This window comes from Muntiacus reevesi, chromosome 6, assembly GCF_963930625.1.
Source record: "Muntiacus reevesi chromosome 6, mMunRee1.1, whole genome shotgun sequence".
NCBI classification, from domain to species: Eukaryota; Metazoa; Chordata; class Mammalia; order Artiodactyla; family Cervidae; genus Muntiacus; species Muntiacus reevesi.
In genome coordinates, this window is record NC_089254.1 from 89,439,786 (window position 1) to 89,455,572 (window position 15,787).

At 50.4% G+C, this 15,787-nt stretch overlaps 1 protein-coding gene across 1 annotated transcript in view; it reads right to left on the reverse strand.

Moving 5' to 3' along the window:
* The window catches only part of COPG2 (COPI coat complex subunit gamma 2), a 265,234-nt gene that overhangs the window by 164,716 nt on the left and 84,731 nt on the right, over positions 1 to 15,787 (reverse strand). The gene's annotated exons all lie outside the window — the stretch shown is intronic.

Sequence of the window (15,787 nt, forward strand, 5' to 3'; positions counted from 1 at the left end):
TGAGGACTGGGAAGACCAGTGAGTCCACCTAGAAAAGACAAAGGAGTCTCTGCAGAAAGGGAGGAAGGGAAAGGGCTGCTTGGTGGAAACACAGAGAGACAGGAAGACTGGGGGGAACGTGAGGACAACAGGGGCAAGGTTCTCCAGGGGGACAGTGTCACTGGTCTGAAAATGAGGAGTGGTAACCTAGGTTAATGGACAGTGGCAGGCAACAAGAAGGACAGGTTTATATCAAAGATACTCTCCCAATGCTTGAGAATCATAAAGGTTATATAAGAGTGTGTGAAAGGAATAGTGTTTAATGAAGACTGGGGTTTGGGGAAAGTCAATGAGTTCATAAAGAAGGGAATGAGCTGGTTCTAAGAGGACAGTGCCAGGCCAGTGTTGGGATCTTTGAGGAACTGACGGAAGCTGATGGGAGGCCCGAGGTGGGCAAGGGAAGAGTGCAGCCCAGGGAGGCAAGCTGGCCTTCCACAGCAGTGATTCTTCCCCGGGGTGGGGGGGGGTGGTTTTCACCCGCGGGGGGGCTGGGGCATGGCCCCCAAGGGAGGCCTATCAGAACATCTGAGGGTGAGCAGTGCTCTGCTCCAAACAAAAACAAACCCAAAAACACCCAAAAAGAAAACACAAAAACAATCCTCAGAGATGCTGCTGATAGGCTGGCCTTGGGGGTCATGCATCCTCGGGTGAGAATCACTGGGGGGAAGGCAGGTGGAGAGTGGGGCAGAGAGGTGAAGGGTGGGTGGGGCAGAGGGAGGCATCAGAGTCCAGACTGTCAGACAAGGAGGAAGAGAGCCCAGGACCAGGCAGACAGCGAGCAAGTGGATGTAGCCGACAAAGGACTTGAGAGGGGGTGGGTTAGGTTTCAGCTTCTGTGGTGGCGAGTGCGGCACCATGGCTGTGTTCCGGGAGCTCAGGAAGCCTGAGCAGCAGGGCTGAGAATGGGAGTGGCACACAGAAGGACACTGGGTTGTCTGTCTCTGAGAAGAGAGCTCTGGGTGAGACGTCCACACGAACAAAGTGCAGATGGACGATGGGACACACCGTGGAGGACAGCGTCTGGGGGAGACATGACTGGAGGGCGGGGAGAGGAGGACGGCAGGAGGGCAGACAGCAGGACCAGGGCTCTGTGCAGGTCTGGACGGAGTGTGGACGTGTCAGGGGCGGGGCTGGCAGATGCAGGGGGAAGAAGGTGAGAAGAAGCTGGGAGTGTGGTGGTGAAAGGACAAGCAGGAGAATCAGAGGCCAAGACGACCCAAGAGCTGTGGCAGAGGAGTGCTTGCTGAGGGCCTGGATGGGAACATGCAAGTTTATGGGGAGCGATTTCCCAAGGTCCTGGAGGAGAAACACAGTGTCAGTCCACATGGCTGAAAAACGGGATGGTGGGCAGAGCCTGTGGATTCAGGTGTGTCTGCCACAAAGAGGGTTGAAGTGGGATGAGCAGTGGGTGAGGATCAAGAAAGGAGCACAGAGCAGAGATGATGGAATCCAGTCTGAAGGCTCACGGTGTAGCTGAAAGAATCTCACATGTTAGGTAGGACAGGTCTGTGTCTTCTTTTCTTCCTATGTTGCAGTAGAGAATCGAAGCAGGAGAGACCTTGAAACCAGGAGCCTGGATGGGCAGTCTGGGGGAGGTGAGAGTATGGAGAGGAAAGGGGGTCCAACGGGCCAGGAGAGTGAGGGACTGCATGTGATGGCGATCGGCAACCAGGGCAGAAGAGACTTGTTGAGAGGAACACGAATGCAGTGCACCAAGAGATGAATGACAAAGGGCTAGAAGGAGAGATGTGAAGAATCTAGGAACTGTGCTCCTGGAAGTGGGCCAAGAGCATGAGGAAGCTTGTGCAGAAGGAAGAGTGCCATGAGGGCCAAGCAAGTGAGGAAGTCAGGAGAGATGGGTGAGACCAGAGTGGGTAAGATGGTAGAGGTAGTGGTGGTTTGAAAATATGAAGACAGCCCTGTCTATGTAGCACATGGTGAGATGATGAAAGGTCAGAGGGCGCCTAGAAGCAATGACTTTCTCCAAAATGGTAACCCCAAAAGTAGCATGTTTTGCTGTGAATTCAGATAGCCTGGATTCACTCCAGCATGCTGAGGACCAAGAAGCTGGCATTCAGGGAGCATAAGGGCAGGTCAGAAAAGAAGCTGAGGGAAAGATTAGGGAATGTGTCGCAAGACTGGCAGCTGGGAGAGGGAGTAGGATGAGATGTTGAAGAGGAAGCAGAGGGGCTCTTGAAGACAACAGCAGGAGAAAAAGTGGATGAGGGGCCGAGCCAGTTCAGTGGCAACCAGCCTGGAAAGAGACACATTGGAGTCTCGGGCAGCTGTGGAAGGTATCTTTAGGATATGAGTTGGGTCGGGGGAATCGATGGAAAAAGAAAGGAACAGGTGGCAGTGAAGAGGGGAAAGAATGTCATGAACTTGCTGGGGCTCCGAGCAGGTAAAGGGGATGCTGCGAGAAGAGCAGGGCAGCCTGAAGGGCTCCTAGTTCGGTGCTGTGACAGATCTCATGGGGCAGCAGGCTTTTGTGTGGTAATGATGCCAGACAGCAGGAGCAGAGCAGAGCTGAGATACCATCACCAGGGCCTGTGAAGACCTAAGGCCCTCAGAGCAAAGCGCAAAGGGCCACAATTGACAGAGGACAGGGCAGGGTTGCGCCATCAGATAGACACTGGCAGAGAACCTCAGGGACACTGGCAAGGACCAGGTGGAACCCAGTATGTGGATAGCAAACTTGTTCAGTAATGGCATAGGGATGGGTGGGAACTAAGATGGTACCAACATTTGCCGTCCATCACCGAGTTGGTGTCTCTGCTATCCCATGGCTGTTGAAGAGTGGACATTAGCAAGTGGCAGAGAGACTGCACAGAGAATCAGGGGAAAGCAGGGACTGACGTGGGCATGAAAGGGCCACGAGAGGAGAGAGCAGTGGGTGGGATGCTTGAGGAGTGAGGGACTCCTGTTTGGGTGGGTAGAGTCGAATAGCAGAGTAGGCAAGGCCGAACGGGATGGGAAACAATTGGAGGGTGCTGTAAGGGAATGGTGGCCTACAGGGAATGAGGGGAGTCTGAACCTGTCATCAGGGAGAGCAAGGCAATGGGCAGGGATGCACCCTGGTTCCAGTGGAGGAGCGATGAAGCAATGGAGGCAGGGGAGGGACAGATGGGGAAGTGGGGGCCTGGTGTAAAGTCCCGTGGGCAATGGCCTGATTAAAAGGGAGGAGAGAGGAGGAAGAGTGCAAGACTGAGGTAAAGGGAGCCTAAAGGGAAACAGTGGCTGGGGCCAGTGGAAGGACCAGACCAGTGACAGTCCATGATTTAGGGAGAAGAATGAGGCATAGAGGGGAAGGAGAGAGCTAGGAGAGCAGGTCACAAGAGGGAGCACCCTCTGTGGAGGACAGATGACCCAGTGCAACTTGATGGGCATCAGGAACGTTGAGATGAGACCATGGCCCTTAGAGAAGGGCCAGAGAGGGAAAGGGAAAGGATGACTCACACGAGGAACAGTCACAGGAGGGAATGTACACGTGGAGGTCTCAGTGCACCACCAAAGGAGGGGCACCTGCCAGCAACAGATGGGAGGTATATAAGGAGGATGGAGAGGGGAGAGAGGAGGAAGGAGACAGGCAGGTTATCACCAAGAGGGACAATGAGAAGAGGAAGGTGGCAGGTAAGAATCCAGATAGATGTCAGAGGTGCCATCTGGAAGGAAGTTCATAGCATCGGGGCCAGTCAGTGGGGACAGAGCCATGGAAGACGACAGGAAAGGGAGGGGTGGCTAGCAGTGGGAGGGGAGCAGTGGCTACTCTTACGGCCTCAAATGTTGTAACAAGGGTGGAACTTTTCGGTCAGGCTCTTGATTACGAATCCAGCTGGGACATGGTGGGAGCTGGGGGGATGGGGTTTGGGGTGTGGGTAGAAGTTGACTGGGTCAGACAGGAGAGCAGGGATGAGATCAGTGAGGGTGGGAGGAGGGGTGGGAGTCGGGACACATGAGCCAAGTTCCAGGTACTGGGAATGTCATCTACTTTAACTGAGCTTGTGGGCTGATCACAAGTCCAGTGTTAGGGGTATGCCTACATTAAGAGGAGGGAGGGTAAGAATGCTGAGTCCACCCAGAGAGGACAAAGGAGAGTTGCTGCAGGAAAGGTGGGAGGGAAGCACCTGGCAGGCAGGAAAGACAGATGGACAAGATAACCATAAGAGCAGGGCTTCACAGATCTGAAAGAGGAGGGATGAACTGTTGAAAGGGACAAATGACAAGCACTGAGAAAGAGGAGAAGTGGACCAAAGATACTGTAACAGTCTTGAGAGTCATGAAATGTGGGCGGCAGGAGGGGTGTGTGGGGTGTGTGGGGTGTGGCATGAAGAGATGGGAGAGCCCAGTGTAGGAGAGCGTGTGGGGGAGAGGTGACTGCCCGAGGGTGGAGGAGGAGGGCAGGATGGCAGGACCAGGGCTGTGTGCGGGTCCACACGGACTGTGGAGTTGTTGGGAGAGGGGCTGGCAGATGTGGGGACAGGGGGGTGTGAAGAAGGTCAGAGGGCTGTGATGAAAGGAAAAGGAGAAGAATGAGAGGCCGAGGGTCCTTGAGAGCTATGTCAGGAGAGGGTGCAACGAGGGTCTGGATGGAAACGTGGAAGCGACGATGAGGGGTCGTGGGGCCCGCGAGGTGAGCTCAGCCAGGCTCTTGAGAGTGGGTTGGTGGGCGGACCGTGTGGATTCGGCACAGTGTGACACAGTGTGAATGAGGCAGAGACGACTGAACTGGGCTGAGCAGCGGAGATGGGACGGAGAAGGGAGCGCAGAGCAGAGGAGACACAGTCCAGCAGAAAGGGTACTGTGGAGGCTGAGAGAAGGTCACATGTTCAGGGAGGACTGCTTCTTTGCTCTGTGTGCAGTAACTGCAAGGCAGCAGAGACCTGGAAACGGGGCCCAGGAGAAAGGAGGTTTGGTGAGTCGTCTCCAGCTGGTTGGAGCGTGTGGTAGAGGAGATAGGGTCTGACAGACCAGAGTGAGAAAGGTGAGGCAATGGCACCCAGCAGAAGAGGCCTGTTGAGAGGGTCAGGGGACACAGTGTGCCCAGAGGGATGGCAGAGAGCTAGGGGAGAGTGGGTGTGGAGAAGCTGGCCCCCAAAGTGGGCCAAGGGCATGAGGAAGCCCCTGCAGGAGGAAGAGCACAGCGCAGGTCAGGCGAGTGAGGAACTGGGAGAGCTGGGATGAGGCCAGTGGAGGATGAGCTGCTAGAGGCAGTGGCCCAGTGCAGAAGGGTGAGCAGATGAGCCCCTGGGTCTGAGGGAGGCATCAGAGTCCAGACTGTCAGACATGGCGGAAAAGGACCCAGGACCAGGCAGACAGCGAGCAAATGGATGTAGCTGACGAGACACCTGAATGACGGGGGGTGGGTTGCAATTGCTCCTAATGGTTCAAGAGTGAATTGAATTGCCAGCTTGGTGGTCCCAGAGCTGAGGATGCTTGAGATACAAAGCCCAGAGATGAAAGTGGAGACTGAAAGGATGAGGGGTTGTATGTACGTGGGCAGAGAGCACCAGAGGGGACGTCCACACTGATGGAAAGGCCAGAGGGGTTGGCAGAGGTCAGTGCAGGAGAGTGTCTGGGGGAGAGGCGACTGCCAGGAGGGAGGAGGAGGAGGGCGGACAGCAGGGACAGGGCTCTGTGCAGAGGGAGGCTGGGGTTAGAGGGTGTGGCAGCGTGGGAGGAGGCTAAAGGTAACAGTACTGTGGAGAAGGGATGAAGGCAGAGAGTCAGGAAGGGTTCCCCACGAATGTGTCAGAAGAGTATGAAACAATCTGAATGGCACATGAAAGGTTATCGGGGGGGGGGAGCTGGGAGGACAGGGTGCCTGGGTTCACAGGACAGGATCTTTGCAGGGTGGGGCATGTGGACAGGACAGTGCGTCACAGTGTGACTGAGGCAGAGACGACTGAACGGGGTTGAGCAGCGGACGGGCAACCGAGAAGGGAGCGCACAGCAGAAGAGACACGCGAGTCCAGCTGGAAGGGTCACGGAGAGTAGCTGAAAGTGTTGCTGTGTGTGCCCTAGAGAAGCAAGCCAGGAGAGACCTAGAGACCGGGCCCAGATGAGCTGAGCTGCCTCGGACAACTGAGAGTGGGTCGTGGAGGAGAGGGGTCCGAGGGGAGGAGGCCCAGGTGCTGGACCCTTGCAGCTAAGGAATGAGAAGTTACGTGAGAAGATCAGGGAATCCACCACCTCAGGAGAGGGATTACAAAGACCTGAAGAAGTGGGCATGGAGAAGCAGATATTCTGCCTCCACAAGTGGGGCAAGGGTATGACAGATCCCATGCAGGAAAAAGAGCAGTGTTGGTACGACCAGCAGGGAACCTGGGAGAGGTGTGAAGAGAGGATGGAAGGTCAGAGAGGAGCCCAGAGAGGCAGGTCTGTCTGATGGAAAAATGGTGAAGGAGGGAGCAGGAACCAAGATGGAGGTGACACGTCCCAACCATTGCTGAATTCATGCATCTGCTTATGGGGGGAGGGAGGGCACTGGAAAGGGTGGGAGTCTAATGTAGTGGAGAGAGTCCACCCAGAGCAGCTGGAAGAGAGGAGGCACCACCAAAACCTGTGGAGTGTCAGAGATCTAGTCTGAGAAGATAACATGGGCAGCAAAGGGGCGCAGAGGGGGAAGGGAAGGGGTGGGTGATGGGGGTTAGGAGGTCAGGAGCTCTTGTTTGGGAGGCTGAGAGCTGATGGACAACAGAGGGGACAAGGCAGAACAGGATGGAGAGATGGCGGGGCGCAGTGGTCATAGAAATCTTACACAGGTGGGGTGAATGGAATGTCACCAGGACGGAAAGAGGGCCAGGGGGACCCGGACTATTTCAAGGGGGAATGTGAGGTCAAGGACAGCTGGCAGGGGTGTAGCATGGGTGCTGATGGAGAAGAAATGGACGCAGTGGCGGCCAGGGCAGGAAGAAGAGGAGGAAGCGGCAGCTTGGGGTAAAGAACTGTGGGCAATGGCTTGACTAAGAGGGAAGAGAGGAGAGGAAGGAAGGGGAGACAGGAAAAGGGAGCCTAGGGACCATGGCCTGGTCTGGGTGAGGACCCAAGGCTCCCAGGAGCAGCTGGAGACAGGGGCCATGACGACTGGTGACGTGGGCAGCGCTGCACAGGGAGAGACGGGAGAGGCTGCACAGAAACACCCCAGGCCTCGGGGGCTCGAGGGTGGACTCCAGTGCATGGGGTCCAGTGTGGGCAGCAAACAGAATTGGCAGAGGAGAGGCCGGGAATTAAAGTGGTATCAACAGTGCTTCTGTTATTTACAAGGGACCTCTAAAGGGTGGAGGCCTAGAAGGTGGCAGAGAGACTCCACACAAGGAGCCAGGGGAAAAACAGGGACCTTCAAACCATAGGTCTAGTCAGAAGAAAACGGGGCAGGCACAGAGGCACAGTAAGAGAGAGCGGAGGGCAGGATGGTGGAGACTGGGGTTGGGGGCTCAGATCAGGAGGCTGGATGTGGGGAACAGAGGGGCAGGCAGAATGAGATGGAGAACCAGAAGAGTCTTAAAGCACAGCTGAGAGAGAAAGAGGGCAGAGGGGAGATCTGGATCATGTCACCAGGGAGTGGGAGAGCAAGGCAATGGGGCAGGGCAGGGGTGCATTCCAGGGTCCGAAGGAGGAGAGGTGGGAGCAGTGGAGGAGAAGGAGGGAGGAGGTGGGAAGGTAGGGGCCTGGTGTAAGTCCTGTGAGCAGTGGCTGGATGAAAAGGGAAGTGAGACAAGAAGAGCCAGTGCCAGGCTAAGGAAAAGGGAGCCTAAAGGGAAACCGTGGCCCGAGCTGCGGAAGGACTGAACCAGAGACAGTGGGTGGTTCTGGAGAGAAGGGGGCAGGGCAGGGGATGGAAGGAGTGTGAGCTGGGAGAGCAGGTCTCAGGACGGAGCACCCCCTATGGAGAAGGGATGACCCAGGGCAGTGATGACAGGCATCAGGGAGGATGGAGAGGAGATGATGGGCCTAGAGGAGAGGCTGACACACTCCCTAGGCCAGGGAGGGGAAGGAGAGGAGTGGATCACGTGAGGAAAAGCCAGAGGAAGGAACGTCCACACGGGTCTTGAGGTGGCAGGACAGGAGGGTCACCTGGCAGAGACAGACCAGGCGGTGGGAGGCACCCGGGGAGGATGGAGAGCAGAGGGCAGGGGGAGGGACACAGGCTGGACAGCAGCAGGGGCAAGGAGAAGGGGGAGGTAGCAGAGAGGCATTCTGGCAGCCGAGCCACCCAGAAGGACTTGAGAGTTACAGGGCTAGCCAGTGGGGCTGAGGCTTGTGGAGGGAGGCGTTTAAAGAAAGGGGTGGCTAGTGGTGGCTGGGAGCAGTGGCTGCTGCTGCACCTGGAATGTCGTGGCTAGGGTAGAACGTTCAGCCAGGCTCTTCAGTACTATGGATCCGATCTGCTGGGGATGGGGTCGGGGGACAGGGTGGGAGGTGAGTATCAGGAGTGGGCAGGGAATGGGTTTGGGCTGGGGCTCAGGTCGGTTTGACCGAGCTGAACATGGGAGGGGGATGTCTGGAATCAAGATGCGGGGGAGGGGGGTTATGAGACAACTTCAGATACTGGAACATCATGTGCTTTAACTGAGCTTCTGGAGTGATGACACGCCCAGGGTTGGGGTGATGACTACAGGTTGAGGACTGGGAGGACCAGTGAGTCCACACAGAGAGGACAAAGGGGAGTCACTGCAGGGAGGGAGGAAGGGAAAGGTCTGCTCAGTGGAAACACTGAGGGACAGGAAGACTTGGGGGGGGGGGGTAAGAGTCCCCAGGGGGACAGCATCACAGGGTTGAAATGAAGAATGGTAACCTGAGGTAATGGACAAAGTGCTAAGAGGACAGGTCTGCACCGAAGATATTGTTCCAAAGCCCGAGAGTCATACAGTGTGAGGGGTGGGGAGAGGAGTGTTGGCAGGGGGTGTGGTTTAACAAAAGAGTGCTCTAATGCACTGGGGTTTGGGGCACCTCAGGTGTCCATGAGTTAACAGGGAAGGGAATGAGGTGGTTCCAGGAGGACAGTGCCGGGCCAGTGTCAGGGGAGCAGTGCTGGGATCTTTGAGGACCTGGGCCAGTGGCAGCTGATGGGAGGCCCGAGGTGGGCAAGGGAAGAGTGCGGCCCAGGGAGGCAGGCTGGCCTTCCACAGCAGTGATTCTTCCCCGGGGTGGGGGGCGTGGTTTTCACCCGCGGGGGGGCTGGGGCATGGCCCCCAAGGGAGGCCTATCAGAACATCTGAGGGTGAGCAGTGCTCTGCTCCAAACAAAAACAAACCCAAAAACACCCAAAAAGAAAACACAAAAACAATCCTCAGAGATGCTGCTGATAGGCTGGCCTTGGGGGTCATGCATCCTCGGGTGAGAATCACTGGGGGGAAGGGAGGTGGAGAGCTGGTAAGAGAGGTGAAGGGTCATCAGTTTAGCCCCCAGGTCAGGCATAGGAAGGCATCAGAATCCAGACTGTCAGACTTGGAGTTAAAGGACCCAGGACCAGGCAGACAGCGAATAAATGAATGTAGCCAACAAGGCACCCGAATGATGGGGGGTGAGGGGTAGAATGGGGGGGGTGGTTACTATCAATCAGTTGGTAGCAGATTGCAAGCATGGTGTCCCTGAGTTTGAGGTTTAAAACTCTTTAGTAGGTTCAACGTAGATGGAAGTGATGACTGAAAGGAAGGAGCATTGTGTGTATTTGTGCAGAAAACACCAGAGGGGTTGTCCACATCATGGAAGGGGCAGAGGGGGTGGGAGTGGTCAGTGCAGAATAGCGTCTGGGGGAGAGATGATTGCTAGGAGGGAGGAGGGCAGGGAGGCAGACAGCAGGACGGACCAGGGCGGACAGCAGGTTGTGTGTATTTGTGCAGAGAACACCAGAGGGGATGTCCAGTTGATGGAAGGGGCAGAGGGGGTGGGAGAGGTCAGAGCGTCTGGGAGAGGTGACTGCTAGGAGGGAGGAGGAGGAGGAGGGTGTCTAGACCTCTGTGCACGTCTGGACGTGGTGTGGAGGTGTCAGGAAGGGGGCTGGCAGGTGTGGGGGCAAGAGGGTGAGAAGAAGGTGAGAACGCTGTGGTGAAAGGAAAAGCAGGAGAATCAATGGCCGAGGCTTCCCAAGACCTGATCAAAGGAGTGTGAGACAAGGCTGTGGATGGAGACATGAGAGGTTACAGGGAGGGGCGACATCGGGTCATGGGGCCCAGGAGGTGAGCTCAGCCTGGTACTTGAGGGTGGGTGGAAGGCAGTGTGTGTGGATTCAGCATATTGTATCACAGTGCTGAAGCAGAGAGGACTGAACTGTGTTGGGTAGAAGGTGAGGATCAAGAAGGATGCACAGAACAGAGAAAAATGAATTGGAAGGTTCAGACAGTAGCCTTTTTAAAGAATGTCACATGACTAAGGTTGGACAGTTTCTTTTGCATTTGTGCAGTAGAGAAGGAAGTCAGGAGAGATGATGAAATCAGGCCCCAGGCGTAGGAGGGATCAGGTGAGCATTCTGAAACAGGTGGTAGAGGAGGAGGTCTAATGGGTAGGAAGAGTGAGGAAGGTGAGGCGATGGCACCTGTTACCTAGGGTGGGAGAGGGTAGTTGAGAGGGTCAGGAACACAGTGCACGAAGTGTGACAGCAAGTGGCCAAAAAGGATGGAGTCAGATGTCCATCCAGGAGCTCTGCCCCCACGAGCGGGCCAAGGCAGTGAGGAAGCCCACACAGGAAGCAGAGGACAACATGGTTGAGGCCATGGTGGAACATGGGAGAAGTGGATGAGGCAGAGGAGGTTGAGCTGGTAGAGGTAGCGGGCTGTAGAAAGTGTTTGAAACAAGTTTGTCAGTGCAAAGCGTCACTAGATGAAATGATAGAAGGTCAGACAGAAGCCTGAGGGATCTGAAAAGACAGGTACTTAGGGATGAATGGGGACAGCATACACAGTCACTACAGTATGATGCAGACCAAGAGCTGGCTACAGGGGAGCATGAGAGAGGCTCAACAAGAGACCAGATATCAAGGAAAAGCCCACTGCCCCTGTGGGCAGGTGGTCGGGGAAGTAGGATGGCATGCTGAGGACAAAGCAGAGGGGCTGGAACACAAGAGTGGAGAAAAGTCAGAGGATGCCTGAGCAAGGTTCACTTGGATTCAGCGTGCAAAGAGAGAGACTTTGGATTCTGGAGTGGCTGTGAAGGTGGTGGGCCAATGTTGAGATGGATGAGGAGAGCCAAAGGGAAAAGAAAGAGACAGGCAGCATGGAGGGCAGGGAGGACCTAATGGCTGTGTAAGGGGTCAGGGTAGTTAAAGGGGGCTCCACAGAAAAGGGGAAGACAGCTTCAACAGCTCCCAATCTGGGATACCAGCAGATCTCATGGGCAGGATGGGTACCATATGTGGTATGGAGGTCAGACAGTACGTGCAGACTAGTGACTATAAGAAAGCATAGGTGCCATCTGTTATAACCATGAGCAAGCACTGTTTTAAGGGAAGAGAGACAATGCAGAATGTTTATGGAGGGAGAGGCTACAACATGGTCAAGTACAAAGCAAAGGTGCAATCAACTGGATTTTTAAAGAACTGTGTTTAGCACTGGGAAAATATGCCTCCTACATATACTTGATAAAGTGTTCATATGTTTGTTTTCTAATGAAAGTGAGCGAAGGAAAAATGGAAAGAAGTGGTTAAAGTGGGAACTTAGTTGACAATATACATATAAATCATTCTTGCAATTATTAAGGAGCATTATAACAGTTATGATGCAGAGTGCTACCTGTTCAACTTGATCACAATTAATGAAGTAAGGAAAAGTGGAAGAAAACATAAAAAGAAATCGTCACAGGGAAATTGGTGGCTGCCTGAAAATCTATCAGGTAATTATGTCAGAGTGGGTGGATTCAAGAGAATCAATGGTCATATAGAAAGTCAAAACACAAAATCTGAAGGGAGAGCATAAGCAGCAGTCCTTGTAACATCAGTACTGCGGACATCCAAAGATGATAATGCATGCCAGAGGATGGGATTGTTTTGAATATTAAAGAGTAGGGTTACATTTTCACATACTGAAGGCACTGAAAGGCCAGACTGTGAACCAAACCTGAGGGGTACCAACAAGCAGAGGTTTTTCCTAAGGCTACAAGAGAGGGAAGAGGAAATGAGTGGATATCCCATGGTTACACTGCATTCTGGACAGATGTTATCATTCAAGAAAGGCAGCAATAAAGATGACAGCTATCAATGATGATGGTGAACATGAAGTGTAGGATAGGAAGAAAGGTTCAAAGTCAGTACAGAGGAAATGTTAAAAATTTCAGTGTTTGAGGAAAGGGAAATTGGTTATGAGATGAATGAACAAGTGAATGAATGTCTCAGACTTGATCCTGGCTGATCTCTTTTAACAGGTCAAATTTGGAAGAATATGGACTCTCTAGCTAGACTGATACAAATTCTAGTGATAAAGGGAACAGATATATTGTGGCTAAATAGTAATGTTCAACTTATCCTGCCTGCTTTTTTAGTGTTTGAACAAAGATTGCAGATTATGTGCTTAGCTTGGAAGAATGCAAGGTTTCACCTAAGGATCAGTAATATAAATCCCAGTGAGTGGTTGAAGGTGAGTCAGAGTTAAAATTATCTCAGGTTTGGTTTTTTTTTTTTTTACTTCACTGAAATTGTGGATTTAATTCGGAATGTCAGGAGTTAATGTGATCAATACTGAACAGCAAATAATAGAATGGAAACAGCAGCTTCAGAGAAGAGTTTGGAGTCCATCAGAATCCTGGGGTAGCTCCAGTTAATATAAAGGTTTAAGGAGGTGTAGGTAGAAAGTCTAGAACTACAGTATGAATGTTGGTATGCATCATATGAAAGAGTTGTGAATTGTTAAGTGGGAGGCAGCCACTTTCATTTTCCCTAATGAAAAAGAGATTCAGATATGTACTGTTAAATGTGACCTTGGTATGGATATTTTCTGTTGAGGGCTATTTAAATTTGTTCAGATGGTTTGAGGTAAGAAATATGATTCTATAATAACTGAGAGTTCAATAATTAAAGCAATATAGGGATTAGAATGGTTCTGAGTAAGTAATAAAACAAAAGGGTATGGTCATTACAGAGGTTCCAAGTAGGGGAAAAATTCACAGAATGTTGCATGTATGTGTTGTTACTGGTGTAATAAACATGCAGAGGAAAGAAAGTTGCTGTGTGAAAAAGGACACTAAGAAAGTGTGCTGGCGTGAAGGCTTTTCTGACAGTTTAAGTAAAGGGTAGTTGCTGGAGAACAGAAGGTCAGTTGGATGAATTGAGACTTAGGATGTGGGTTACTCTTTTTACAATTTTCCCAAGATTTCAAGGAAGAAGCTATGGTAATACTTGATGCTGAGTTTAAATTTTTTCAGATGGCATAGATTTTTTTGTACACTTTTACAGTAAGGAGAAATGGGAAGGTTTTAAAGATAAAGAAAAGGTAAGAACAACTGACAATAATTTTCTGAGGAAACTGGTGGGTCTCTATCTTTTGAACTGTGAACAGCTTGATTTTTAAAGAGTTAGGTAAAGGGAGAAAGTGGATAGTTTCAGAATACCTTCTACCTGTTAAGTATTTACTATGTGTCTGGCACCATAAAGTGATGGTGAGCACCATGCTCATCACTTTACTTAATTTCATTTTATCCTTACAACAATCCTAAAAGGTATACAGAGATCAAAACATTTGCCTACGATTAAGCACTCAGTGAATAGCAAAGTCAGAATTCAAATCCTAGTTTATCTGTCTCCAAAACCTATTTTCCTTCCTATTCTGTATAGTTTTCAATTTGAAGGAAGGAAATCACAATCTATAGAATTTCTTTTTTTTCCCCTGTAACTATGTGGAAAATATATTTTCTGAGATGAGACAAGCAGAGGTGATGTATAGATCTTTATGTCATTGGTTAAGATTCAGAATATCTACAACAGGAAAATGCTGAAAGGAAGGAATAGGGAAAAAAGACTTTTATTACCACCTGTGACCTGGTATTTCTCTTCTGTTCATTGCACAGCAAAGACTTTGGATTGGCCATAGGCTTAAAATTTCATAATTTCTAACAAAGACTAAAGAATAGAAAGGAGTTTTTTTTTTCCTAAGCAGGTAAATGATGGGTAAAATCATTGGTAAAATTAGTAAGTCAACCTACTAATTTTTTAAAACTTTCCAAATTTTAAAAGTCCGAATGTTGAGACTAAATTTCATTTCTTTTATCCAAGATATAATCACAAGAGTTTATAACTGAGTTTGAACACCAATCAGCAAACACTGTTGAATTTAGAAAATTCTCCAAATGCCAGATTTTTATAAACAAAATACTAACAACCAAAAAAAAAAAAAAAACAACAAACACCCCACTAACAACCATCAACCAAAACAGTCCATAGCCAGCAGACCAAAAGCTGAAACCTCTGGGCTAATTTGTAAGATGTATGTTTTAAAAAGAAATTAACTCCTTAGTAAGGAGGGATAAAACCTCCCTATGCTTTCTGTCTTGGTAGAAATGTTTTCTGTTGTTGTTGTTGTTGCTTTCTCCTATACTGTATATAACTTATGTAATTTCAACATTGTTGTTTTATGTATTTTTGATATTGTAAAACTGTATTTATTGTATTCTGTTAGAACCACTCCCTGGGATGTGAGGCATCCTCCCTATGCTTTCTGTCTTGGTAAAAATGTTTTCTGTTGTTGTTGTTGTTGCTTTCTCCTATACTGTATATAACTTATGTAATTTCAACATTGTTGTTTTATGTATTTTTGATATTGTAAAACTGTATTTATTGTATTCTGTTAGAACCACTCCCTGGGATGTGAGGCACCTGAGTTATCAGTTATCCAAGTGAACCTGGGGAAATGGGAGGAGCTAGTATTCTCAACTGGGAAGAGCTTGATTCTTCAATGAGTTTAGCATTTTGGTTCCCTCTAAAATTAAGTGGCGAAGTAACGGCATTCCTTAAAAATACAGAAACTTTGTGGGAAGTAGAAATGGGGTTAGAATTTTGAAATATGAAGAGGTGGCTACTAGAAAAAGAACAGAGTATCCCAGGATGATGGCAAAAGTCACAGCGCTACATTACGACTGGGCCCAGATATTGGTTTAGAATAAGGTTAAATGAAACTAGCTACATAAGAGTACAGCCAGCTTAATTACTGGCTGGTGGACATTAGATAATCTAACCAGAGGGAAACAGACCAGGAAAGAAAATGAAGTTAAAAGGGAATGGAATAAGAGAAACCTCATAAAAAGGGGTAAAGGAGATAATTAAAGGTTAAAGTTGGATGGCCTAATGTTCAAAGGAGAAATAGTGGAGGCCAGATAGAAAGTGCCTTCCTACCCAGGGGGTTATGGATCCAGGGTGGCTGCAACTGCAGGTCCACCCAGGGCCAGAGGGAACAACCTGGGGTTCAGACCCAGCAATGGTGCCAACTTGAATCTACCTCGTGCTAAAGTTGAGTAGCCTGGTCTATCATCCAACAGCCAGCTAAGATTGGGCAGGCGCTCCCGGAACCAATATCGAAAAAGGGAGTTGGGAGAGGGGCTAAAGGAAGACAGGTTAAGCCCCAAATGTAACTGAATGATGACCAGGGATAACTATTTACTAGTACTTTTACGATTTCTTGTAACTCTGTAACTTTCCCAATATTTGTTAGCTATATGTTTTTTCCTGTATTAGTAGTAAAAATTGTTTTTTCCTGTACTAGTAATAAAAATTGTTCAAAATGTAAGTACAATGTGTGTGCTTATTTCAGTGCAAACTGGGTAACAGTTG